At 38.2% G+C, this 26,690-nt stretch overlaps 1 protein-coding gene and 1 long non-coding RNA gene across 12 annotated transcripts in view; one reads left to right on the forward strand and one right to left on the reverse strand.

Moving 5' to 3' along the window:
- LOC120369152 overlaps positions 1-23,612 on the reverse strand; it is a 38,151-nt gene extending 14,539 nt beyond the window's left edge. Inside the window, exons 1-4 of one of the 10 annotated variants that reach the window (XR_005582956.1) lie at positions 23,568-23,595; positions 8,531-8,653; positions 5,632-5,687; positions 2,662-2,832 (exon numbers count right to left, since the gene is read on the reverse strand). This is a non-coding gene — a long non-coding RNA (uncharacterized LOC120369152). Of the gene's footprint in view, positions 1-2,661; positions 2,833-5,631; positions 5,688-8,530; positions 8,654-21,869; positions 21,932-22,093; positions 22,182-23,567 lie in introns of all 10 variants that reach the window. The other 9 variants (XR_005582960.1, XR_005582958.1, XR_005582959.1 and 6 more) reach the window with 9 other exon arrangements.
- The window catches only part of SYN2 (synapsin II), a 443,697-nt gene that overhangs the window by 16,757 nt on the left and 400,250 nt on the right, over positions 1-26,690 (forward strand). The window lies entirely within an intron of this gene.

The raw sequence follows: 26,690 nt of genomic DNA on the forward strand, positions 1-26,690 counted from the left end.
TATGGCCTGATTCTGTGAGCATTTCATCTATGGATCACCCATTGACCACGATGTAATTCTGTGCATACAGGGCTTGTAGGATATGAATGTAAGCTCCATTAGGCCGTAGCATTGTCTCTTTCAGTGTTTGCATTGCGTAACGTACACTGAAGTGTTAAATAATTGTATTAAATAATGTTAGAAAAATACACATTTCTTAAAAAGCAATGTCTATGCTTCTGACTGGGATTTTTTAAGGCTCTCAGTTCTCTTCTATGATGCCAACACAATTCTTTGATTTAGCATTTTGGTAGCTATTTAAAAAAATGCAACTTGTATCAGAACGTCAGTGTCATTTACAGATTGCTTTGTTAGAATGCTCTACAGACATCTTTATATAAAAACCAGACACTGAAAAAGGTAGATCTAACAAAGTCATAAAAATAAGATGGAAAATTGCCAAATATCTTTAACTGGAAAAACAGTTTCTTAACTCAAGAGGGATACATTGAGAGTGAGTTGGCATCAGTTCAAACTTGTAAGTGAACAGAATGAAGTGCAAAAAATCCTTAAAAAGGTGTCAATGCAACACAATCATGAATATTTAAATCTCAAAGTGGCATTTGTTTTCACTTCTCAAAGTGAAGGAAGGAAAATCAGACAGCACTAAAGAAATGTAGTCAAGATGTGGCAGGTAAATTAGACACAGTTTGAACAGTAATAGAACAAGAAATGGACACAAAAGAATGGATGTACCATGATTACTCCATGCAGTCCTTGTCGCCCCATCTCAAAAAAGATATACATCTCTACCTTGATATAACGCTGTCCTCAGGAGCCAAAAAATCTTACCGCGTTATAGGTGAAACCGCATTATATCGAACTTGATTTGATCCGCTGGAGTGCACAGTGCCGCCCCACCCCCCCCAGAGCGCTGCTTTACCACATTGTATCTGAATTCGTGTTATATCGGGTGGCATTAATACGGGGTAGAGGTGTATTAGAATTGGAGAAAGTTACAGAGAAGGGCAACAAAAATGATTAGGAGTATGGAACAACTTCCATATAAGGAGAAATAAAAAAGATTAGGACTGCTTAACTTAGAAAAGAGATGACTGAGAGGGGATATGATAGAGGTCTATAAAATTATGAATGGTGTAGAGAAAAAGATTAAGGACATGCTATTTGCCCCTTTACGTAATACAAGAACAAGGAGTTACTGAATGAAATTAATTAATAGACAGCAGGTTTAAAATAAACATAAGGAAGTGCTACTTTGCACAACACGCAGTCAACCTGTGGAACTTATTGCCAGGGGATGTTGTGAAGGCCAAAAGTATAAAAGTTCAAAAAAGAATTAGATCAGTTCATGGAGGAGAGGACCATCAATGGCTACTAGGCAGTATGGTCAGGGATGCAACCCCATGCTCCAGGTGTCCCTAAATTTCTGTCAGAAATTGGGATTGGATGACAGGAGATCGATGACTTGAAATTGCCTTGTTGTGTCCATTCCCTCTAGCACTGGCCAGTGTTAGACAGGGTATTGGGCGAGATGGACCACTGGTCTGACGCAGTATGGCCATTCTTATGTTCTTATATACTGTGTATGTTTCTCTCATACTCCTCAAAGATGCAGTGTGTTTGTATAAACTGCAAGTGTTTGAGAGCTTGTTTTATTTTGAAACTCCTTCACTAACCCAGCTGAGATTTCAGACGGGTAAAATCACAGGAGTATTTTTAATTAGAAAAGTATTTTCAAATCTTTTCCTGTCTATTTGGTACAGGGCCAGCTCTAGGCACCAGCCAAGCAAGCTCGTGCTTGGGGCGGTAGATTCTAAGGGGCGGTATTCCGTCCAATCCTAGGGCGGCACGGCCGCCCTTTTTTTTTTTTGTTTGCCGCTCTGGCCACCCTGCAGGGGGCGGTGGCGCGGAGGAGGGGAGCATCCTGCTGGGAGCCGGCTGTGCACTCTGTCTGCCCCAGCCAGTGCCAGGCCAGCAGCAAGCCTGGCAGCCCGCGTCCTTCCCTCCCTGCTGACTGGAGCAGTGCGGAGCCCTCCCGGCAGGCGACGCGGTGGGAGGGGCTGAGTGGTGAGCGCCCTGGCTGAAGGAAGCCCTGGCCATCCCCCTTCTCTCTCTCCCTCCCCTCCCCCCGCTAGCCGGGGCGCACACTCTACTGCAGTGCAGGGAGTCCCACTAGCTGAAAGTTTGCACCTTGGCTCTGGCCGCCCTGCAGATGTTTGGTTTTTGTTTGTTTGTTTTGTTTGTTTTTGGGGTTTTTTTTGCTTGCGGTGGCAAAAAAGCCAGAGCCGGCCCTGATTTCGTAAATTTATGTTCATTGCCATTTTTTGACGTGACATAGCTGTTTCAGTTCAACAACTGCAATGTATTCAATATTCACTAATCCTAGAGCTTCCTAGCATTTATAACCAAACCAATTTATTTATAATCTAATTACTTTCAAACTTAGCTACAAGCAAGATTTTTCTGTTTTTTGTTGTTGTTTTAAGGGTAATGTTTTGTTTAAATGACCTTTAACATCCCTATTAATTAGATTCTATTCTGGATTTCTTAACAGCTGATTATTAGGAATGTCAGTAGGTATATATTAAATTGACTGATGACTTGCCACAGCTGGTGGCCTGATGAAGAAGCTCTAATTTGTCTTTTTCTTGCTTACCGTACCTCATAAAGAACCACATTGTTTCCTCTGTCATGTTATAGCAATAGGACAATGTTTAACACATCTTTCCTCAAGTGAGTGCCCTGGTGCAGAAAACTTTGTTTCAGTGAAGCTGTAATTTCTTTGAAGGTGATATTTAAAATGCCAGCAAACTCGTTCAATTTTCATTAGGGCTGTCAAACAATTAAAAAATTAATTGTGTGATTAAACAATAATAGAATACCATTTATTTAAATATTTTTGGATGTTTTCTACATTTTCAAATATATTGATTTCAATTACAACACAATACAAAGTACACAGTGCTCACTTTATTTTTTATTACAAGTATTTGCACTGTAAAAAACAAAATAAATTGTATTTTTCAATTCACCTAATACAAGTGTAGTGCAATCTCTTTATCATGATGAACTTACAAATGTAGAATTATGTAGAAAAACTGCATTCAAAAACAAAATGTAAAACTTCAGAGCCTACAAGTCCACTCAGTCCTACTTCTTGGTCAGCCAATTGCTCAGACAAACAATTTTGTTTATATTTGTAGGAGATAATGCTGCCCGCTTCTTGTTTACAATGTCACCTGAAAGTGAGAACAGGCATTTGCAGAGCACTGTTGTAGCTGGTGCCACAAGATATTTACATGTCAGATGCGCTAAAGCAGGGGTAGGCAACTGGTCCGGGGGGCTCTGAATTTTAATTTAATTTTAAGTGCAGCTTCTTAAACATTTTAAAAACCTTATTTACTTTACAACAATAATTTAGTTATATATTATAGATTTATAGAAAGAGACTTCTAAAAACGTTAAAATATATTACTGGCACACAAAACCTTAAATGAGAGTGAATAAATGAAGACTCGGCACACCACTTGTCAACCCTTGCACTAAAGATTCATATGTCCTTTCATGCTTCAGCTGCCATTCCAGGGGACATGTGTCCATGCTGATGATGGGTTCTACTCGATAACAATCCAAAGCAGTGCGGGCTGATGCATGTTCATTTTCATCATCTGAGTCAGATGCTGCCAACAGAAGGTTGATTTTCTTTTTTGATGGTTTGGGTTCTGTAGTTTCCGCATCAGAGTGTTGCTCTTTTAAGTTTTCTGAAAGAATGCTCCACACCTTGTCCCCCTCAGATTTTGGAAGGCACTTCAGATTCTTAAACCTTGGTTTGAGTGCTGTAGCTATCTTTAGAAATCTCACATTGGTACCTTCTTTGAGTTTTATCAGATCTGCACTTAGTGTTCTTAAAATGAACAACATGTGTTGGGTCATCATCCAAGACTGCTATAACATGAAATATATGGCAGAATGTGGGTAAAACAGAGCAGGAGACCTACAGTTCTCCCCAAGGAGTTCAGTCACAAATTTAATTATCACATTCTTTTTTTAATGAGCATTATCAGCATGGAAGCATGTCCTCTGGAATGGTGTCTGAAGCATGAAGGGGCATACAAATGTTTAGCGTATCTGGCATGTAAATACCTTGCAATGCTGGCTACAAAAGTGCCATGTGAATGCCGGCTTTCACTTTCTGGTGCCGTAAATAGGAAAAGGGCAGAATTATCTCCTTGTTTGTCTTAGTGATTGGCTGAATGAGATGTAGGACTGAGTGGACTTCTAAAAGTTTAGAGCCAATACATTGTTTTGTTTTGAGTTATGTAACAAAAATCTACATTTTGTAAGCTGCACTTTCATGATAGAGGTTGCACTACAGTAGTTGTATGAGGAGGATTGAAAAATACTACTACTTTTATCATTTTTACAGTGCAAATATTTGTAATAAAAATAATATAAAGTGAGCACTGTACACTTTGTATTCCATGTTGTAATTAGAATCAATATATTTGAAAATGTAGAAAAACATGCAAAATATTTAATACATTTCAATTGGTATCCTATTGTTGCACTGTGCAACTAAAACTGCCATTAATCTCAATTTTTTAAATTGCGATTATTTTATTGAGTAAATTGCATGAGTTAACTGCGATTAATTGACAGCTCTAATTTTCATTTTGTCATAGTTACTTTGTTTGCATCAATTCACCTTGTGTCACATATTTCACTGAAATGCATGGTTTGCTGCCTACACTTGAATACATTTGTGATTTTTTTTCTTTTTCTTAAATCCTGTTCAGATATGGTAGGAACAGTTTGATATCAATGTTGCACACTTCTATGGACAATGCAAATAAAAACAAGTGCATTAACGAAACATACTTAATATTTTGTTTAGAGATTCCTTTGCAAACTTTATGCATAATGTGGGCAGATTAGAAGAAAAATTGATAAACAGTGAATTACCAGGCTATAATGAACACGTGAAGCAGTTTTCATGGTGCAATAACACAGTACTAAAACTTAAGTGGGTTAACATTTTATTTTATGGCTCAGATGTGCATTTATCAAGAGTGGTGATGCTTGTATAAATAGAATAGCTGACATACTCATATGTCCCAGGTTTTCATGTAACATCTTGGTGTCCCAGGAATTTCTTCCAGGACACATGAAATGTCCAACCTTTTCATTTCATTCCATCAGTCAAAACTGAGTTTTAAATTAAGTACAAAATATTTGTTCAAGATATTCATCTTCATTTTATATCAAGTAGAATTTATTTTGTGCTTACCAGAAGCAAACAGTCCAGTGGAATGAATGGTCAATGGAAAGAACAGTGTTTGCAGTGAAGCGAGAAGTCAAATGAGTGTAGACTCTATTATGCCCAAGGAGAGTGACGATGACACTAGCTTGTTTTATTATTTCCTTCAGAACAAGTTGTTACTGTTACTGGAAATAAAATCCTCCACTCTGAGAACTATTCATGTCTTGGAATCAGAAACATCCCCAAAACACATTTTGGCAAAAGGTACCTGTTTGTCTTGACTAGTTAACATACGTAAGAAGTGCCATAAAATGTCAGTTTTAAATTTTTGATTTACTTAAGAGTAAGAGAAATAAAAGAGCAGACAGTACCTCTTGAACCACAAGCTTCATCCACTTGATCATGCAGTATTTCAGGAATGCCAACTCTAGAAATGTATTAGGAATAATGAGTACATTTTGGGTTCTTTTTATTTCCCATCTGGTGCTGGGTCAGCTAGGGTGAATTTCAAGTTTTTCTTCGCAAGCATGAGGACTAGAATTTTTTTAATCAATGCTGGTATTTCAGGTATTAAGCTGATTGAGCAGCTGAGACAATGAAAAATACTAAGTATCTCAAGTGGGGATAAAATGTCAGGAGTTGGCAAAACTGACATTAGTACTTTTTTTTTAGTGCTTTATTCATAGGTATCACATTCTGTACAGAGTCTTCAGAGGGATAACAAGCAGGTATTTTTCAGTTTTTAAGCTTAAATGATGAAAACCAGAAACTAATTGAATCCTATGTAATAAGTCATTAGTGATAATTACTAAACCATGGAATAAATATTAAATGATGCAATTATCTCCATAAATTCTAGCTTTCTATAAATAGCTATAAGTCAAGTTATATAAACATTTTTCCTCAAAAATATCTGAAGGTGCTTTAGATATGTAGGAACACCCAAAGTGTTCTGATTTGGTTTCTAATCCCTTTTTGCACTTATGTAAGTTTCATCTATACTTCCTTGAAATATAATTTTTCATTCAAGTTTCAGCCCAAAGCAATACTTTAGAACCATAATGCTTATTGTAAGGATTTTACAGTAGAAACGTTGACCTTTTCTTAATGGGTCTTTCCTAGTGTCTTTTGTAATTGAGGAATGAGCTAGGTGTGTTTTTAAAATAAGTAAATTAAACCCTAATTGTATTTAGTCCTTTTGCTGCCAGGAGCCATTCATTTTTTACACTTTATGTTAAGTTACATATGTCACTGTAACATAAACCTGATATGTTTATCATACATGTCTTAAGAACATGATCCTCATGGCCCCAGACACATGGGAAGAAAGACCACATCATGATTCCTTCCTTAGCAGCCCTCCACAAGGTGGATATGACTATCAGCCCACTATCACTACACTGGGTGTTCCTAGCCTGTTGCTTGGACCTCGCCACCTGCTCATATGAGGGTTAAGAGGCTGGGGAAAGGGGGTTGTCTCCTTGCTTTACCAGACATTAGGAGCGCCAGCCCAATTCCCAAGCTTTTCCCTAAGTCCACTCCAATTCCGATTTATCAGGGAACCAGGACCCCTGTGGAATGAATACCTGTGCTGGACAGTTGTCATCTGCTAAATTGCAACAACTTGAACCCTACCTCCTGACTAAGCCAACCAGATCCCTGAGCTGCTGTGGGAAAGGTGAAAAAACCCACCCCAAACAGGCCAATCTGGTGAGGAAGGGAAAATGTCTTCCCATGCCTAAAAAAAGGCAACTAGTGCAATGCCCACAGGAGACCCAGAAAACCAGTCCTACACTAATCCCCTGGTGTGGGAGCTGGTAAATAAGGCATGAGAAGGGGCTCAGGGTGGAAGGACTGTGTTTATTAGCCCTTCCTAAGGTGCGCCGGAGCCAGAGACTTATCTGAGCACCACCAGCCTGCCCAGCAGCTCAGATGATGCCTTCTTCCCTTCCCAAACACCCCCTCCCAAAAAGGAGCCTGAGCCACTACTTCCTCCCCCCCGCCAATAGTTTAGACAAAAGCTCCCTTGCTACCTCTGCAAACTCCACAGTCTCAAATGCATTGTCTTTTGCAGTATAACAGTCAAATGATGGAAAGATGTTTTTCGTGAGGAAAAGCTTTCAGTTGTGTTCTTGGCAGAATATTTTGGAACTGTAAATTAAGTGCTTGAGAGTATTGACAACGCTGCACTGGTAGGGAAATGAGCCAAATGACCTAATATTTTTTTTTATGGTATCCTATGGTATGACTAGGAGCTGCATACACAGTTGAAAGATTATAATATAGGTGTGGCAATTTATACTCACAAAACTCATCAGTTTTAATGTTTCTGCATATGCAGATTTAATTACCTCAGCCTGTAGGTCATGGTGGATAAACACTGTCTCTCTGCCTGGTCACACAAGCCAAAGCATGAACGTTGCAGATATGCAGTATGCGGGAGGAGTTATGCGAATAACTGATTTTTTTGGTTTGCTGGCTGAACCACATTTATCTATTTATTTTTTTAATTATTTTTTGGAAAACTGAAAAAGTACAAAAGTCATTGGGTCAAACAATGTTTTTGTTTAACCTGAAATAAAATGCTTCATTTCATTTTTGACTTTTACATTTTTATTAAGTAAATATTAAAAATGAGAAGTCATTTTGAATCAAAATAATTTGTTTTAAAAATGTCAAAATGAAACATTGATTTAAAAAAAAAATTGTTTCACCACAACAATCCAGAAATTAAACATGAATTCACAACACGTTTTTCAATTCACATCTGAATTTTTAAGTGAAAGTTTCATCCAAAAAATTCTGCATAGCTCTACGTGGGTGAGGTGGTAGAATAATTCAGCACATAGGACTTTCACTTTCATGCATCCTATTTTTATGGTATTGCTGTGTTTTTTTTTTTTAATGTTCAACTGTGTACAGGTCTGTTGCATCTTACGCGCATTTAACATGCGCGTAAGATGCGACAGACCTGTACTTGTTGTTGCCTCATTTATGTGCAGCTTTGTTCATGATTGACACTGGCTCTTATTTACTATACTTTCACTACAGTGATACCATAATTCTTCAGCATAAATATTGGCATGAAATGGTAAGTGTCATAAATTGGTGACATTGGACAATGCAACAACAATTTAGTAGAACTACCAAATGTGAAATTCTTTTTGGTTCCATGTAGAAACAAAATAGCAGCAGATCATGGAAACTTATGGTCAGAAACCTTGGTGTTGCTCAGTCTTCTAAAAACAATTATATTAAAGTTTTGCTCACTGTGAATTATAAAGTGACGTTGCAAGCTTGAGGGATTGATTGGCTATGACTGTATTGGTATGACATCATCGTGCGAACAATCCGTCTAAATTAAGGTTGTCTTCTGGCATTCCTGGCTGAGAACTGTGGAACAAAGGTCCAAGTTTGGTGAGTAAAATGTGTGAAACTGGAGACCTGTTGTCTTGCAGTGCAGCAATTTATATGTGTGTGTGTGTGTATATATATGTGTGTGTGTGTGTATATGTATGTGTATATGTATGTGTGTATGTATATATATATATGGAATAAAAAGTAAATGGAAATGTTCTAAATCTCCTAATATGGCTTTCTCACTATCAGAATGTTTCCTGCTTTAACATTTCCCACAAAGAAAGCAGACGAAATGCCTTGTTTCTAATTCTTGTGTTTTTTAAAATAAAAATATGCATATTCTGGAGCCAATTTCACTTAGCTTTCATCTAGCTGTCATCTTTTTCAAGCTGGTGGAATCAAATTGACCATTTGGTATTATGTAATTTTCAGGAGACTATAATCAGCCAAGATGTGCTTACATATGTTATCATTGTATTACAAGTTTTGATATATTTCTATTGGTTCAGCACACCTTTGGTACACTTACCGTTCCAATAGTGTAACTAAGAACTTTTTCTGAGTTGTTTTAAAACTAGATTTGTATTGAGACAGTGCAGATTTAAAAACAGTAAAGTCGAGATGCATAAAACAAGGTTTTAAATTATGCATTATGATGGAGCTTTTTGGTTACATAACACTCACACAGCCATCGCAAACACAAGTGTCTGTATATAATGTACACTATGGCTAATGTGGCACTTACATGATATTAAATATGTTAATTTCATTTATATTTTCAATATGGTGTCCTTTTGAAACTGTTAAATCCAGTGACTGTAACTGTTTCAGAAATTATATTAGTTTGTAATTGTACCATTTATAAATATGTTTGGCATGGATTAAGGAAGTGACCTCACAGCATAAAAAAATTCTTTCAGACTTGTTATGGGTGGAACTTTTATTGGTAAATTGCCAAATGAGGCTAATAAAGAATGATGTGCATTATCAGTTTTCCCAGGACAGAATCATAATTGCAGTATATATTTTGCAAATTTAATTAACTGTTAATTACATAGAGTTTTTCTTTGAGAATACTTGTCTTAGATATTTTTCCTTTAATAAATCATAGAATCATAGAATATCAGGGTTGGAAGGGACCTCAGGAGGTCATCTAATCCAACCCCCTGCTCAAAGCAGAACCTGATCCCCAACTAAATCATCCCAGCCAGGGCTTTCTCAAGCCTGATCTTAAAAACCTCTAAGGAAGGAGATTCCATCACCTCCCTAGGTAACCGATTCCAGTGCTTCACCACCCTCCTAGTGAAAAAGGTTTTCCTAATATCCAACCTAAACCTCTCCCACTGCAATTTGAGACCATTACTCCTTGTTCTATCATCTGGTACCACAGAGAACAGTCTAGATCCATCCTCTTTGTAACCCCCATTCAGGTAGTTGAAAGCAGCTATCAAATACCCCCTCTTTCTTCTGCAGACTAAATAATCCCAGTTTCCTTGGCCTCTCCTCATAAATCATGTGTTCCAGCCCCCAAATCATTTTTGTTGCCCTCCGCTGGACTCTCTCCAATTTTTCCACGTGCTTCTTGTAGTGTGGGGCCCAAAACTGGACACAGTACTCCAGATGAGGCCTCATCAATGCCGAATAGAGGGGAATGATCATGTACCTCGATCTGCTGGCTATGCTCCTACTCATACAGCCCAAAATGCTGTTAGCCTTCTTGGCAACAAGGGCACACTGTTGACTCATATCCAGCTTCTCGTCCACCGTAACCCCTAGGTCGTTTTCTGCAGAACTGCTGCCTAGTCATTTGGTGCCTAGCCTGTAGCAGTGCATGGGATTCTTCCTTCCTAAGTGCGGGACTCTGCACTTGTCCTTGTTGAACTTCATCAGATTTCTTTTGGTCCAATCCTCTAATTCAGGGGTCCCCAGCGTGGTGCCTGCAGACACCATGGCGCCTGCCGAGGCGTCTAAGTGCACCCGCGTACTGGCCGGTGGACAAGCATCTGCTGAAATGCCGCCAACAAGCTGTGTCATCCAGAGGCATCGCTGCCGAAATCCTGCTGAAATGCCGCCAACAAGCTGTGTCATCCAGAGGCGTTGCTGCTGATTTTTGGCGGTATTTCGGCGGTAACGCCTCTGGATGACGCAGCTTCTCGGCGGCATTTCAGTGGCGACGCCTATTGACGTTGCTACTTGTCGGCGGAATTTTGGCAGATGCTCGTCCGCTGCCATGGTCCTCCGTGGCTTGTTGTCTAGCGCTCGCCAGATGAAAAATGTTGGGGACCACTGCTCTAATTTGTCTAAGTCACACTGGAGGGTAGGGATAGGATACAGAGGATCTACCACTCCTCCCAGTTTAGTGTCATCAACAAACTTGCTGAGAGTGCAATCCACGCCATCCTCCAGATCATTAATGAAGATATTGAACAAAACCGGCCTCAGGACCAACTGTTGAGGCACTCCACTTGATACCGGCTGCCAACTAGACATGGAGCCATTGATCACTACCCATTGAGCCAGACGATCTTGCCAGCTTTCTATCCACCTTATAGTCCATTCATCCAGCTCATACTTCTTTAACTTGCTGGCAAGAATACTGTGGGAGACTGTATCAAAAGCTTTGCTAAAGTCAAGGAATAGCATGTCCACTGTCTTCCCCCTCATCCACAGAGCCAGTTATCTCATCATAGAAGGGAATTAGGTTAGTCAGGCGTGAACTAACCTAACCTTGGTGAATCCATGCTGACTGTTCCTGATCACTTTCCTCTCCTCGAAGTGCTTCAAAATTGATTCCTTGAGGACCTGCTCCATGATTTTTCCAGGGACTGAGGTGAGGCTGACTGATCTGTAGTTCCCCAGATCCCTTTCCTTCTCTTTTTTAAACATGAGCACTACATTAGCTTTTTTCCAGTCATCCGGGATTTTGCCCAATCTCCATGAGTTTTCAAAGATAATGGCCAGTGGCTCTGTAATCACATCCGCCAACTCCTTTAACACCCTCGGATGCAGTGCATCCAGTCCCATGGACTTGTGCTCGTCCAGCTTTTCTAAATAGTCCTGAACCACTTCTTTCTCTACAGAGGACTGGTCACCTCCTTCCCAGGCTGTGCTGCCCAGTGCAAGTAGTCTGGGAGCTGATCTTCTTCGTGAAGACAAAGGCAAAAAAAGCATTGAGTACATTAATTTTTTCCATATCCTCTGTCACTAGGTTTCCTCCCCCATTCAGTAAGAAGCTCACACTTTCCTTGACTACCACCTTGTTGCTAACATACTTGAATAAACCCTTCTTGTTACTCTTAACATCTCTTGCTAGCTGTAACTCCAAGTGTGATTTGGCCTTCTTGATTTCACTCCTGCATGCTTGAGCAATATTATCATTTCATATTAATATAGTTTATATGAAGTAAAATAAGCAAAGTTTAGATAATTATGGAATAAATATAATGGAAAAAGATAAATTCAGACCATAAATACTTTTAGCATAGCCAGAAGCACATAATAGGGCTGTAACAGTAGCATTTAAAACAGCTACAGCACAGTTCACTGCCCCAATGCAGACTATTCCTGCCAAGCAGAGTACATTAAATAGCCAGATCAAGTCGCCTCTGTGCTGAAATGTGTGTGGCTCATACTTGAGGGTCTGAGCCAGAATGACCTCCCTGTTGCTTTCATCTCAGAAAAACAATGTAGTGTGAATAATAGTATTGTGGATATGCAGCAGCAAAGCATAAAAGTTGTAGCTTACTCCATTATGTCTTTGACTTATTAAAGCCTAGGACTGAATTTGGTGCATTAGTTTTCCTACACTAGCAATATAACAAAAAGATGAGCCAAATGAATTGTTGCGATAGTTTTCATATACTTAGCTATAAATAAATCTGATGTGCTAAAATGCAAGCAGGACTAGCATTCAGAAAGAGATGGGGTTTCCTATGGTAATTAAATTTAGCACTTGCAGTAGTACATTAGCCTGCATTACTTTTGTTAAGCTTAAAGATGACTCTCATCAAATCTACTTGTGTTGCAATATTTTGACATTCCTTTTGCAGATTGGTAGTTCCCAGGTAAGATAGTTGTAAATCGTCAAAGTAACTCTGTATTACAACTGTCAACATTTTAAAGGGCCTTTTTCATACCAGTTTTACAGCTATAAGAATTTTCAGTGGTGGACAAGGGTAATTGTCCATGTAGATTCTAGTGCAGTATTAGAAGTTTTTGGTACCATTGACCATGAGGTATTGTTGACTTGCTTGAGGGATTTTATGGGAGTAAATGGAGTGGACTTTTATTGGTTTGCTACTTTATTTCTGAGATCTCTCACAGTATGCCACTGGGAAGCCACTCATTCTTCCTGAAGACCTTCACATTTAGAATTCCATTTTATCGCTCATCCTGTTCAACATGCATATTATGTCACAAGGGAGAGTAATAGAAGTTTGGAGATATTGTGTTAGATAATCTGATGATACTGGGCCCTAATTCTCCTTTTAGTCAAACTCAGGTTCTGGAAACCTACTTTTTGACTGTGAGGGATCAGTATGAAAGTAGATTGGTTGTGATTCAACATGTATAAGTGTAAGTAGAATCTTGGTTGCAGGAAAGTTCCTTTAGCACGCTGGGAGAAACTGTCTACACCATCTGTTAAGTTTTATGTAACTTTTCTCACAATGTTTTGCAACTCCATTATTCCATGATTGTGCTTGAATTTGTAGGTAGCAGTGGTAGCCCAGACCATCATCTATGAAGGCTGGTCAAGAGTTTGTGATCATTCCTTTCCAACATAGATGGTGCAATGGTTATCCATGCCTTTCTCATCTCTGGTGTTCTGAGCAGGGCTATTCTTGAAGTCATCCAGGAGCTCCAGCTGATGCTGAATACAACTAGTTTTTCTTGTGTGGATGATCCACTGTATATGGCACCTGTGCTCAAGTTCAGCATATTCCTAATCGCTTTTGGTACTGTTTGACGGTGATAAGTTCTGAATGATCTCCAAGAGACCATGTCTCCACATTATACCATCCAGCAGCAGCTAAATTCATCTGGGAAGCTCTTACTATTAGTTCCTGGAGGTCCAACTCTCTAGGCTAGATTGCAAGGCTCTCGTTTGAGGTCTCCCAATTGCTTGGATCATGGGCTGTCTCAATGGCTTGTTATATTCCAAGTTTTGTGACCTTCAGAGTGAAATGCAAAGTTTTTTGTTGTTGAGCATTTAAATAACTTTCAGAGGCATAGTGATATTTTGGTGTGTGATATATAAGGTGAATTTATTTTGTAACTGAAGTGTCCAGTTGCAATGGTGATAGGGCCTCTTGATTTCAGATACAACCTGGATTTAGAATAAATGGATCTAATGCATTGATTCTGTATCAAAAGGCTACAAGTTCTGTGTGCAGCTGACTGCAGTAATTAATTCTAAATCAGATGTGATTCTAGTTTGCCTTACTTGAAGAGAAAGTTCAGTCCAGAGTCTGACTAATAATTGGTCAGAAAAAGCTTTCTTGTTTTGGATGGTTTAGCACAATGGAGTCATGACACTTTGTAGTGGACAGAATGCTAATACCAGCTGCAACCTTTAGAAAAATATATGCTAAATTGCTCTCTGTCAGTCAAGATAGCACAACCATTTTGTGTCAATAGCTTTTTAAAAAGAAGTAATATAAGCCTTAAAGTGCATGTTATTTCTTTTGGATACTCAGTTCCAGTTCATGAATTTTCACTTACGAATTGGAAGGAAAGCAAATTCAATATATATTGGATAAATATTTACTGTAAAGAGAAAAGCGATAATTCTGATAAACTGTACCAAAACTTTCAAACTTGGGTGCCTTCCGTTACCTAGGCTTTAGTGCAGGGGTCAGCAACCTTTCAGAAGTGGTGTGCCTAGTCTTCATTTATTCACTCTGATTTAAGGTTTCGCATGCCAGTAATACATTTTAACCTTTTTAGAAGGCCTATTTCTGTAAGTCTATAATATATAATTAAACTATTGTTGTATGTAAAGTAAATAAGGTTTCAAAATGTTTAAGAAGTTTCATTTAAAATTAAATTAAAATGCAGAGCCCCGTGGACCGGTGGCCAGGACCCAGGTAGTGTGAGTGCCACTGAAAATCAGCTCGTGTGCCGCCTTCGGCACTTGTGCCATAGGTTGCCTACCCCTGTCGTACATAGAAGTAATTGGAATTGGTAAAAATGTATTTTACATATTGGTGTCTCATAGATAAGACACAACCAGCATTTAAAATAAAATGTTTATTTTGTTGCTTTGACATGTCACCTTGTAATAGCATCTAATATCAGCATTACAGCATATGATGGTGCAGAGACCAGATCAAAGAATGGAATAGCTACTGCATCAAAAAATTAGGTCCGCCCCCCCCCCGCAATTAATCTTTATAATCTTTTCAAAATTTTGTTCGTTCATAGGTAAGAGTCCTCACAGCTTTATATTTGCTGACTAATAGTCTTTGGAAATAAACTTTCATACATTTTCATATTTCTTACATTAATCTATTTTTAAAATACTGGGGTGATAGGTGCATTAGAAATACCTTAGACTAGATTTAAGGTTTCTTTCAAAGGTAAAACACAGCCTCTGGAAGGAGGGAGTATTCACAGTTCAGGAACTTTAGCAATTAGATTACAATGGTGGAAGATAAAGGTAGGTGCACTGTGTATCATAGAAATGTAGGGCTGAAAGGGACCTCAAAATCATCAAGTCCACCCCCTGTTTTTGAGGCAGGATCAAGTAAACCTAGTCTATCCCTGACAGGTGTTTGTCCACCCTCTTCTTAAAAACCTCCAATGATGGGGATTCTAGTACCTCCCATGGAAGCCTTTTCCAGAGCTTAACTACCCTGATAGAAAGTTTTCCCTAATATCTAACCTAAATCTCCCTTGTTGTAGATTAAGCCCATTACTTCTTGTACTACCTTCAGTGGACATGGAGAACAATAAGGCATAGTCCTCTTTTTTTTTTTTTTTTAACAGCACTTCACATAGTGGAAGTCTATCAAGACCCCCCCCCCTCAGTCTTCTTTTTTTCAAGACTAAACATGCCCATTTTTTAAAATCTTTTCTCGTTAGTTAAGTTTTCTACACCTTTTATCATTTTTGTTGCTCTCCTCTTGACTCTCTCCAATTTTGCCACATCTTTCCACAAATGTAGCAGCCAGAATTGGACACAGTACTCTAGCTGGGGCCTCCCCAGTGTCAAGTAAACTGGGACAATTACCTGTTGTATCTTAAATACAACACTCCTGTTAATATATCCTAGAATGATATTAGCTGTTTCTGCAGTTGCATCACATTGTTGACTCATATATTCAATTTGCGATTCACTATAATTCCCAGATCCTTTTAAGCAGTACTACTACCTAGCCAAATATTCCTAATTTTGTAGTTGTATGTTTGAGTTTTTTTTCAATCCTTAAATGAAGTACTTTACACTTGTCTTTACTGAATTTCATCTTGTTGATTTCATACCAATTCTCTAGTTTGTCAAAGTTGTTTGAACTCTAATTCTGTCCTCCAAAGTGCTTGTAACACCCTCCCAATTTGGTGTCATCTGAAGATTTTAAATGCATATTCTCCTCTCTGCTGTCCAAGTTATTAATGAAAATATTGAATAGTACTGACCCAATTAGATACGCCCTCTTGGTTTGGCAGAAAACCACTGGTAACTAATCTGAGTATGGTCTTTCAACCAGCTGTGTATCCACCTCTATAGTAATTTAATCTAGACCACATTTCCTTAATTTGCTTATGAGAATATCATGTGGGACTGTGCCAAAAGCCTTACTAAAATCAAAATATGTTATGTCTACTGCTTTTGCCCATCCACTAGGCCAATAACTCTCTCAAAGAAGGAAATTGGGTGTGATTTGGCATGATATGTTCTTGACAAATCCATGCTGGCTATTCCTTATAACCCTATTATGCTCCAGCTGCTTACAAACTGATGGTTTAATAATTTGTTCCAGTATCTTCCAAGTACACCTCTACCTCAATATAACGCCATCCGATAAAACACAAAATTGGATATAATGTGGTAAAACAGTGCTCTGGGGAGGCGGGGCTGCACACTCCGGTGGATCAAAGCAAGTTCAATATAACACGGTTTCACCTATAACGTGGTAGGATTTTTTGGCTCCCACGGACAGCATTATATCGAGGTAGAGGTGTATTGAAGTTAGGCTGACTAGTCTACAATTCCCTGGGTCCTCTTTGTTCCCCTTATAACATAAGAACAGCCACACTGGGTCAGATCAAAGGTCCATCTAGCCCAGTATCCTGCCTTCCGACAGTGGCTACTGCCAGGTGCTTCAGAGGGAATGATCAGAATAGGTAATCATCAAGTGATCCATCTCCTGTTGCTCATTCTGGCAAACAGAGGCTGGGGACACCATCCCACTCCATCCTGAATAATAGCCATCAAAGGACCTATCCTCCATGAACTTATCTAGTTTAGTTTTTGAACCCTGTTATAGTCTTGGCCTTCACAACATCCTTTGGCAAAGAGTTCCACAGGTTAACTGTGTGTTGTGTGAATAAATGCTTCCTTTTGTTTGCTTTAAACCTGCTGTCTGTGAATTTCATTTGGTGACCCCTAGTTCTTGTGTAATGAGAAGGAGTAAATAACACTTCCTTATTTACTTTCTCCACATCAGTCATGATTTTATAGACCTCTATCATATCCCTCCCATAGTTGTCTCTTTTCAAAGCTGAAGAATCCCAGTCTTATTAATTTCTCCTCATATGGAAGATGTTCCATACCCCAATCATTTTTATTGCTCTTTTCTGTACCTTTTCCCTTTGTAAGTATAGGTACTGTGTTTGTCCTTCTCCAGCCCTCTGGGAGCTCACTTGTCCTCCATGAGTTCTGTAAGATAATTGCTAATGATTCAGAGACTGCTTCAGCTAGTTCCTTAAGTACCCTAGGATGAATTTCATCAGGCCCTGCTGACTTGAATACATCTGATTTATCTAAATATTCTTTAACCTATTCTCTCCCTCTTTTGGCTTGTGTTCTTCCCCCTTCTTGTTAGTATTAATTGCATTGAGTATTTGGTCACCATTAATCTTTTTAGTGAAGACTAAAGCAAAATAGGTATTAAATGACTTAGCGTTTATGTCTCCAGTTACTAGCTCTCCTTCCCCGCCAACTAGAGAGCCTTGACTTTTCTTTGTCTTTGTCTTGCTCCTAACGTATTTTAAGAACCATTTTTATTGCCTTTTTTAATCACTTGCATGGTGTAACTCGTGCCTTAGCTTTTCTGGTTTTTATCCTTGTGTGCTTGCTCTATTCTTTTGTACTCCTCCTTAACAATTTGTCCATGTTTTCACTTTTTGTACGATTCCTTTTTGATTTTTCAGGTCATTAAATTGCTCCTGATTCTTCATCAACATAGTTTGCAGTTGTGCCTTTAACATTGCATCTTTCAGAAACTGCCAGCTCTTTTTTTCCCTTGGATTTTCTTCCCATGGGACATTACCTACCACTTCCCTGAATCTGTTAAAGTTTTTGAAGTTCACTATCCTTATTCTGCTGCTTTCACTCCGTCTTTTCCTTAGGATCATGAAATTATCATTTCATGATCTGTTTCAGCCAAATTGTCTTCTACCTTCAGGTTCGCTGTCAATTCTTCCCTGTTGGCCAGAATTAAATCTAAAATAGCTGCCCCTCCCCTCAGTTACTTTCTATAACAAAAAGTTGTCCCCCTTACATTCCAAGAACTTACTGGAAGTTTTGTGTTTTGACATTGTGACACATGGCTAGAAAGGGTTAAACATCCTGCAAAATAAATAACCCACAGAAGGATAATGTTTGTGTTTTTGTGTATTTACGTATGTATGAGTAGGGTCGGCAATGCAATCAACAGTCCCTGTCTATGCTGTATTCTGATAATTCAGACGTCAAAAGAAGATCCTATCATTTAAATGAATTGTGAACATCATGTTGTTCATCTCTCTTTGAAATGTACTATGAATGGTGGAGGAACAAGCAAATGGCCTTATGGTTAATTCATACAGCTAAGTACCGGAGATGGACCTCCTTCAAAGTCATCCTAATTACCTTTTGTTCCCCAAGGAACTCCAAACTTGTCAAAGAGGACATGAAATTGTATAAAAGATCCTTGGGTCCTGATTCTGTCATCTCAGATCTGCTTAAACTTCATCAGCGGAAGCTTGAGTCGCACGACTGAGGTCCCAGTTATGCTGGTACCCCTGAATATGATATTTGGACATTGGACTATGACCTATGTGGACTGAATTCTAAAGGAACTCTTTGCAACCACAAAGCTCACCATCTCTACTATGAATCTGCACCTAAATGAATTGAACTCATGTCTTTATGTATATTGATCTTTTAACCATACTCTTTTTTTTTTTAATAAATTTTAGTTTAGTTATTAAGAATTGGCTGTAGCGTGTATTTGGGTAAGATCTGAAATATTCAGTAACCTGGGAGGTAATGTGTCAGGTCCTTTGGGATTGGTAGAACCTTTTCTTTTATATGATGAAATAAGATTTTCAGAAATCATCATATTTGACGTAGGTACCTGGATGGAGGCCTGAGGCTGGAGCACTTTAAGGGAACTGTGTTGTTTGGACTTCTGAGTAACCAGTGATGTAATAAAGAAGCTGTTTTATGCTGGCTTGGTAAACCTAAGTATTGGAATGTCCACCAGCTTTTTGGGGTTTGGCTGCCCCATTTTTTGCAGTTCATTCTAATTGAGAGATCATAGATGGCCCCCACTAGGACCCCAGTTACAGCCATATTACTTTTTCAACAGATGTCTGGATCATTGATGTAATACAATTGAAAGTAAATGAAATAAATCAACAAAAGAAACATCAAATGAATTCACAACTGATCAAAGGATCCAGCTTAATTGTATTTGAGGCTGGACAGTGTATTTTAATTAGATTATTTACAGTATAAGACTGATTTGAGTCTTAGGGTTTGTCTGGTGCCCAAAGGACAGAATGCTTAGAGTGTATTTCAGAATTGTGAATGCTGTTAAAGGTTTTGGCACTGAGATTACAGTGTTACTGTAAAGAGCACCAGTCTACTTCCAGAAAATAGTTTGGTATTAAGTTCCGTGGTCAATTACACTAGCTATTTTTGTAAGACTATCAATCAGGTGAAAATATAATCTCATGGGTCTCTGGGAAATTTAAATATAGCTTTCTTGTATATGTATTGTACAGTACTGGTGGAGTGTTTCTACAAGTAGCATCTCTTTTGAAAAGCAAAATAATGTAATCTTTGTATGTGCTGAGATTTGTCTTAGTTAATATTTTCTTGCCATGTTATTGATGACTCAAACACTTGGGAAATAATTTTTATTTTTTTTAAAAGCACTATAGTTAAACTTTGTGGCAAGTTATTTGTATTGTGTATACATCTATTTTGAAGGTTTGGTAATGTACTGAAATATTTAGTAACTATGTAATACAAAAAATAAAAAAGCTAAATATATGTCTATCTGGCCTTTCTTGAGTATTTTCTTAAGTGACCTATTACAGGAAAATAGTATGATGGAGAGTTGCAGGCTGCCCATTCATAACTGACGAGGTCTGCAATAAACCAAGGACAGTTTCTTTCAAGATCAACACCAGACATAAATGTGTACCAAGAAAGGCAAAATCCACAAAATGATCAGGAGCATACACTGCAAACTCAGGAGAACACGAAGTCTGGAAAACAAGTTGCATATCTGCTGCAAATACTTGAGTGAACTGTTTACAGAAAGATTTGGATGAATTATTTCAGATATCATAAATGCAGCAAATGCACACAAACTTAGAAAAGAATTAATAAGTGCTTTCACATAAGCTATGTCTAGGCCACAGCTGTTGCTTGTGTTGTAACTTTAGTTTAACTGAATCTTAGGGTAAACCCCAAACGTTTGTGGGTTTTATATCATTTTTGTACCATGTTTGTTATCTTATTTGTGAATATCTTATTGGACCTTTTTGTTATAACCAGGAGGGAACACTTAGAAGGGGTCTGTATGAGAAACTTACAAATTACAATGAAAGTTAAAAAAACATTAAACAGACATGGAAAAACACAACATGCAGTCTTGTTGATTATTACAAGTTTTGTGCCATTGGTGCAATTTAAATATCTTCTGCCTATGCTGGCAAGGAAGGATCATAGTGTCAGGAAGGAGCTAAAATTCAGCCAGCAGAAAAGACAGAAACTGCTGAGAAGCAAGGACAGTTTCTGTCAATACCTAATAACTTTGCTCAGTTTACATGGTCAATGCCCACCCAGTAACTCAGTTCTTAGAACAATGCTAACCCTCCCTTTACAACCCACTGAATGTAAGCACTCATCCCAACCCCCACCCCCACCCTGCCTCCTTCTCCCGCAAGGTAGCCATAAATGTTTGATGCAAGTAGGACGACCTCTATATGTATGTACTGTTCTTATTTTTAATCTTTGTTCAGGGTTCTTTTTTGACTTGTAACAATGTCTGTCTCTGTATGTACAGATAAATGCAAATGGATTGGTAAGAGAATGTATATAACTGGCAACGGTGGCACCATATTTTTGAAGCTGCTTGTCAGTCTTCCAGGTGCTGTAAATAAACCCCTTTCAGTATTGTCTGTGGGGAAAAGAATCTTTTTGCCTAACAATAGGTTAGGTCTAGGTCACTGGAGAAAGGAAAAAATAACATGTTAGGCTTAGTTAGCCACCTCTTAGCAACTGCTGCTATTAAAATAAGTTATTTCAAACTGCTTTTTAGGGGTCAGTTGTTGTGCTATGAAGTTCATCAATTTTTATTTTAAAACACAAATCTTTGTTTTTATCTATACTTAAGTTTAATAGCATGGGCTAGAAACAAAAGCAGATGTCAGAATTGTTAGTGTGATAGTGGACAGACTGAAAAATGTAATGCTCTTTCAAGCTAATGCAGTAGTCCTGTTGGACTAAACTTCACTGTACTTAGATTTTGTTGCAGCAGTCTGTCAGTTGTATGGCTGGAGGGAGGACCTTTATTCAGATTATTAGCCTGACTTTCTTAAATTTGTTTAATGGACTAATAGCCAAGTATCAGAGGGGTAGCCGTATTAGTTTGGATCTGTAAAAGCGGCAAAGAGTTCTGTGGCACCTTATAGACTAACAAACGTATTGGAGCATGAGCTTTCGTGGGTGAATACCCACTTCAGATGCATGACGAGCAAGTACACTATAGAACAAAAATAGTGCAGTTTTTGTTTGTAGTTCCTCTCTTACCAAGCAGAAGTGCATCTTCCTCTAACCGTTCAGCTCTCACAGGGCAGAAAATGGTTGATTAGCTAGAATGAATGATCCTTGGTCAAACAGTGATCGGAAAAGTCTCACAATTAGGTTATGATGCAGCGGCAAATAAGCTACATTAGACGTCTGAATGGGGCACTGTGTGATTAGTAACATAATAAAGAAAATATTGAAGATATTGAAGATACACTAGCGCTTACTGCTGAAGTGTTTAAGTTTAGGCTATCACCAGTTCAATTTTCCCTGCTCATGCTGCATTCTGTTCTTTTCTTGTCTAGAAATGCATGTCTGCCAAACAGAGAGAGAAGTTGGATGTTGTATCTCATGAGGATATATGGGATATAGTAGTGGCATACACATTTATTGCTGACTCACAATTGAATATGTTCCCCTTGGCCCTTCCAGTTCCATTTTGTGCCTTCTGAATCTAGTTTAGTTTAACGTCGCAGCAAAGGTGTGTGACGTTATGAGTGTACTATAATATTTAATTGGAAGGTAACAGGGCCAGAAAGAGTTAATTAACTCAGACTGACCTGACCCATGGGTGAACTGTAGAGACTGGTTAGGAAGATATGTAAATGAATAGAGCTTTGAAATGCAGCGGGCATTGTTAGAAATATCAAGGGTAGATGTTTGCTCAGGTCTTGTGATGTAAGCAAACAAGTTTTGTCTATTGCTATAGTTTTAATTCAAAGATCAAAAAAGAAATATTAACATTTATGATACTTGAGTAAAATAGTATTATTGTCTATGTGTCTCTTTGAAGGTTGTGGTAATCTGTATTTGAACTGTTTAATGGATAAATTACCCTGTGCTAATTGCCAGAATGTTTGGGAGAAGGAGTTAAGCCTATTGTTTTCTCAGACCAAAAGGCTGCTGGAAATGTATAAGAACCCTGGGACATGATCCTGCTTTATCTCCGATCTGCTTTGGGTTTCAAGAGGGGGAAACCTTAAGCCACAAGGATTGAGATCCCTAGTCATTGACTGGAGTCACCCTGAATATGGAAATTGGACTATAACCTCTGGACTATTTCTAAAAGGACTTTTGGCAACTACAAGCTCACCTTTGCTGTGTATCTGAACCGCAAGAATTGAATTCAAGTCTGTATGCATCTTGATCTTTTAACCATCTCTCTCTCTCTCTCTCTTTTCTTTTTAAATAAATTTTAGCTTAGTTAATAAGAATTAACTATAGTGTGTATTTTGGGTAAGATCTAAGTTATAATTGGACCTGAGTATGTGGCTGATCCTTTGGGATTGGAAGAACTTTTTCTTTTATATGATGAGATAAGATTTTCAAGAATCATCGTCATATCTGACAGGTGTGTCTGGACGGAGGCCTAAGGCTGGGTACTTTAAGGGAACTGCGTGGTTTGGACTTCTAAGTGACCAGTGAGGTACTATCGAAGCTGTTTTGTGCTGGCTTGGTAAATCTAAGTATTGGAATAACCACCAGCGTTTGGGGTTTGTCTGCCCCGTTGGTTTGCAGTTCACCCTGATTGAGTGACCTCAGCTGGCTGCCACGGGCAGCACCGTCACAAGGTGATTTACCAGATTTCTGTTAACTGTTTGCAGTAGACATGCATTTAAAAAAATATCAAGGAAGCCTGTGGCTAGCACCTACTTTTAGATATCATTTTACTTACAATGCTAAGGGATGTTTTGTACTTACTCTAATAAAGTGGACCCACATCCTTCGCTTCTAACAATGTGTTAACAATTTGCCAGTGTCATAGAGGTCATAGAATTTAAAAAGTGATGTAATGGAATTAGGTGTTTGTGATGTCAGAACTTGAAAATGACCATTGAAAGCTCTTGTCAAATGGCATTGAAAGCTGTTGTCAAATGTTGTCTATAAGTAGAGTTGGGTGAACACTGAAATAATATTTTGATTAGTATGTAAAGTTTTAAATCAGCTTGCTCCAGTTGTGTTCAGACCTTTATTTTTCCATTAATATTTTATCAAGTGAGTATGCTGTATGTCCAAACAGCAAATTATAAAAGAATATGACAATAGTCATGCAATGTGAACTCTGCATTTTTAAACTTCAGTATTTGAACCTGATCTCTGATTTAAGAGTTCCAGTAAAGGAGAGAAACTTACCAAGTGATGAATGGGAAGAGCTTAAATATGAAATATAATGAACTGCTTATAAATGAGCTACTGACCAAGAATTATTAAACAAGCAATTTTGTGCAACAGATTTGAGAAGAGAATGATCTTCTTATGGACAGTTTGCAAACAGAAGCAAAATTTGCTGAATCAGTTATTTGTAATGAGGATGTGCTTGGGTCTCATTTTGTTTTACTTTTATTATTATTTAGATTCTCTTTGGTCCAAAATGACACACAATTCTTAGTGTAATTGTAGGGCGCTCAATTAGAAATAAACGAATTCCATTATGTCTAGCTGTTTTTCAAATAGTTGCCATTAGGTGCCATATCCATTTAATGCCAATATCTAAGGCCTTATCTAAACACAAAAGTTGTACTGATTTGACTATACCTACCTCTGTATAACCCTCTAGTGCAGTGCTTCTCAACCTATTTACCATTGTGGGCTGCATATGCAGTTCGTTATGTGCTATGTGGGCTGCATCCACACAATATATTACTACCTGTATGGCCCTGAAGATGTCACATGAGCTGTAGCTGTGTGCTGATTGGGCTGTGGGTTAAGAACCACTGCTGTAGTGTGTAGGGAGTTATACTGGTTATAAAAGTGCCAGGATAACTTGCACCTTGTATGCTAGAGGGATTGTAACAGTGTAATATTACAGTAAAAAAAATCTCTCTCACAAACCCACTGCCCCTCCAACCAAAATAGTTTTATATCCATACAGAATCTGTGTGCAGACCTGGTCTAAAACGACACTAATGCCAAGTAAATGGAGTAATCGCTGTAATTATATTAAAAGTTCAGCAAAAGTCTCATGCCCTTTTAAATATTTCTGTACACACCATTTCGTGAAGTGAACCTATTCCAAGATGTAGAGCCAGCATGTAAAAATCCATAAAGAACATTTACAAGTTACAAAATGAATCATTAAGGATTTTTATACTTCTGTGACTTTATTCAAAATTTGTAGATCATCTGTGATTTCATGAATGTGTTTTCCATTTTGCCCTTTTATGGACAATATTGTGAGATTGTATAAACCCTATGAATTTACACTCTGGGCTCAACAATGAGTGTAGGAAACCCAGCGACAGTCACAACTTGCTTTTCTTCCCATTGGAATTCCAAAAATTAAAAGGGGGGGGAACCCCCAAACAAACCAACCCTACACTGCTCTGATCCAGTACTGTCCTTTAGGTAATGGCAGTGAGGTCCCAGTCTTGTTAACTGCATGTAGGGATTGGAAGTATTGACTTTTTGAGTAAAACACAGGGTATGTTTTGTTTGTCTTTAATTTGTGCTGCTGTGAGGTTTCATACAAGGTCTAATTTGTTTATCCAACAAATACTTAAATATAAGGAGAAAGAAACTGCTTCATCTTACCTTTGTTGTCATACTTCAAAATGAAACTGCAGGACATTTGATTACACAGCTAGACTGCATGGACAATGATGCTCTATCGATGTGATTCAGAGTGTGTTGGCCTTCAGGGCATTCTCACTTATTTTCCTAGGCTTTTAAAAGGGAACAGGAAGCATGGAATTGGACCCAGAGGGTTTGTCTACAGTGTGATTAAAAAACCTGTGGCACCGAGTCTTAGAGACCAAGTCAATCTGTGAGGAGGGAGGGTTTCAGAGTGCAGGCTTTTCTATTTTTATCCCTATGAGCCCAAGTCAGCTGACCTGAGCCAGATGTGTCCATGTCTTTTATTGCAGTGTAAACATACTTTTCTTTAGGCAGTGGCTGCATAGTGAAGAATAAAAGCTATTTGAGGTTCACTGGTTGGGGAAGATTTTGTGATGTGATATTAATCTGTATTTTTTGTCTGAACAAACAATGAGAGCACAGGATAAGCACACTTTTATACATATAAATAGATGTACAGGTATATATGAAGTTAATAAGGCAGAAATTGATGTTCTACACACATTTTTTTTATGATAAGCACATTGTCTCATGCAAAATTTGAACAGATTGTTCACAACGTTATTATAGCGAACATTTTCTTGGTATTAGCAATCCAAAGAGAGCCATATTTATTAATTAATAAATTAGATGTCCAAAATGCTGGAGGTTTAGTGCTATGAAAAATTAAATGTTGTTTAAATACAATGTACAGAAAATCCCTTTTCTGGGTTGTATCCAGCATGATAATACAGCTGCTGCTCATTTCTGATAAAAATTTGTGTGGGCGGTTACACTATAGTAGTCTCCAGAGCCGCCCCTTCTGTTAATGCCTCCAGTCATTATTCTTACACCCACACATGTTCTCTAGCTCCATACACAGTAAATTAATGGCTCTGATACTAGGAAGATCTGTGAAATAGATTTGTGTGTGTTGTGTTAAGGGAAAGCATTTTGAATTAAAGCAGATACACACTGTGTATCTAATTGTGATACACAGGCTCCTTGGCAAAGGGTCCCCTTTTCTTTGCAAACAACTCACCTCAGATGTGATAGACACTTTACAGCAAACACAGGTGTTGCAGAATATTTATCCATAAAGAGTTAGGTATTTCTAGAAAACTTGTAACTTGTCAAAGTTCATAATCATGCGAGATGTATGTATGGGTAACATGTATGGAATAATGTGTTTATAGTGAAAATATGCTTTATGGACTTGAGGTAGAAGTTAGTCACCAGGGGATGTTTTGCAGTTGTAGAAGAGACTATCCT

Source organism: Mauremys reevesii, linkage group 7, assembly GCF_016161935.1.
Source record: "Mauremys reevesii isolate NIE-2019 linkage group 7, ASM1616193v1, whole genome shotgun sequence".
Classification (NCBI taxonomy): Eukaryota; Metazoa; Chordata; order Testudines; family Geoemydidae; genus Mauremys; species Mauremys reevesii.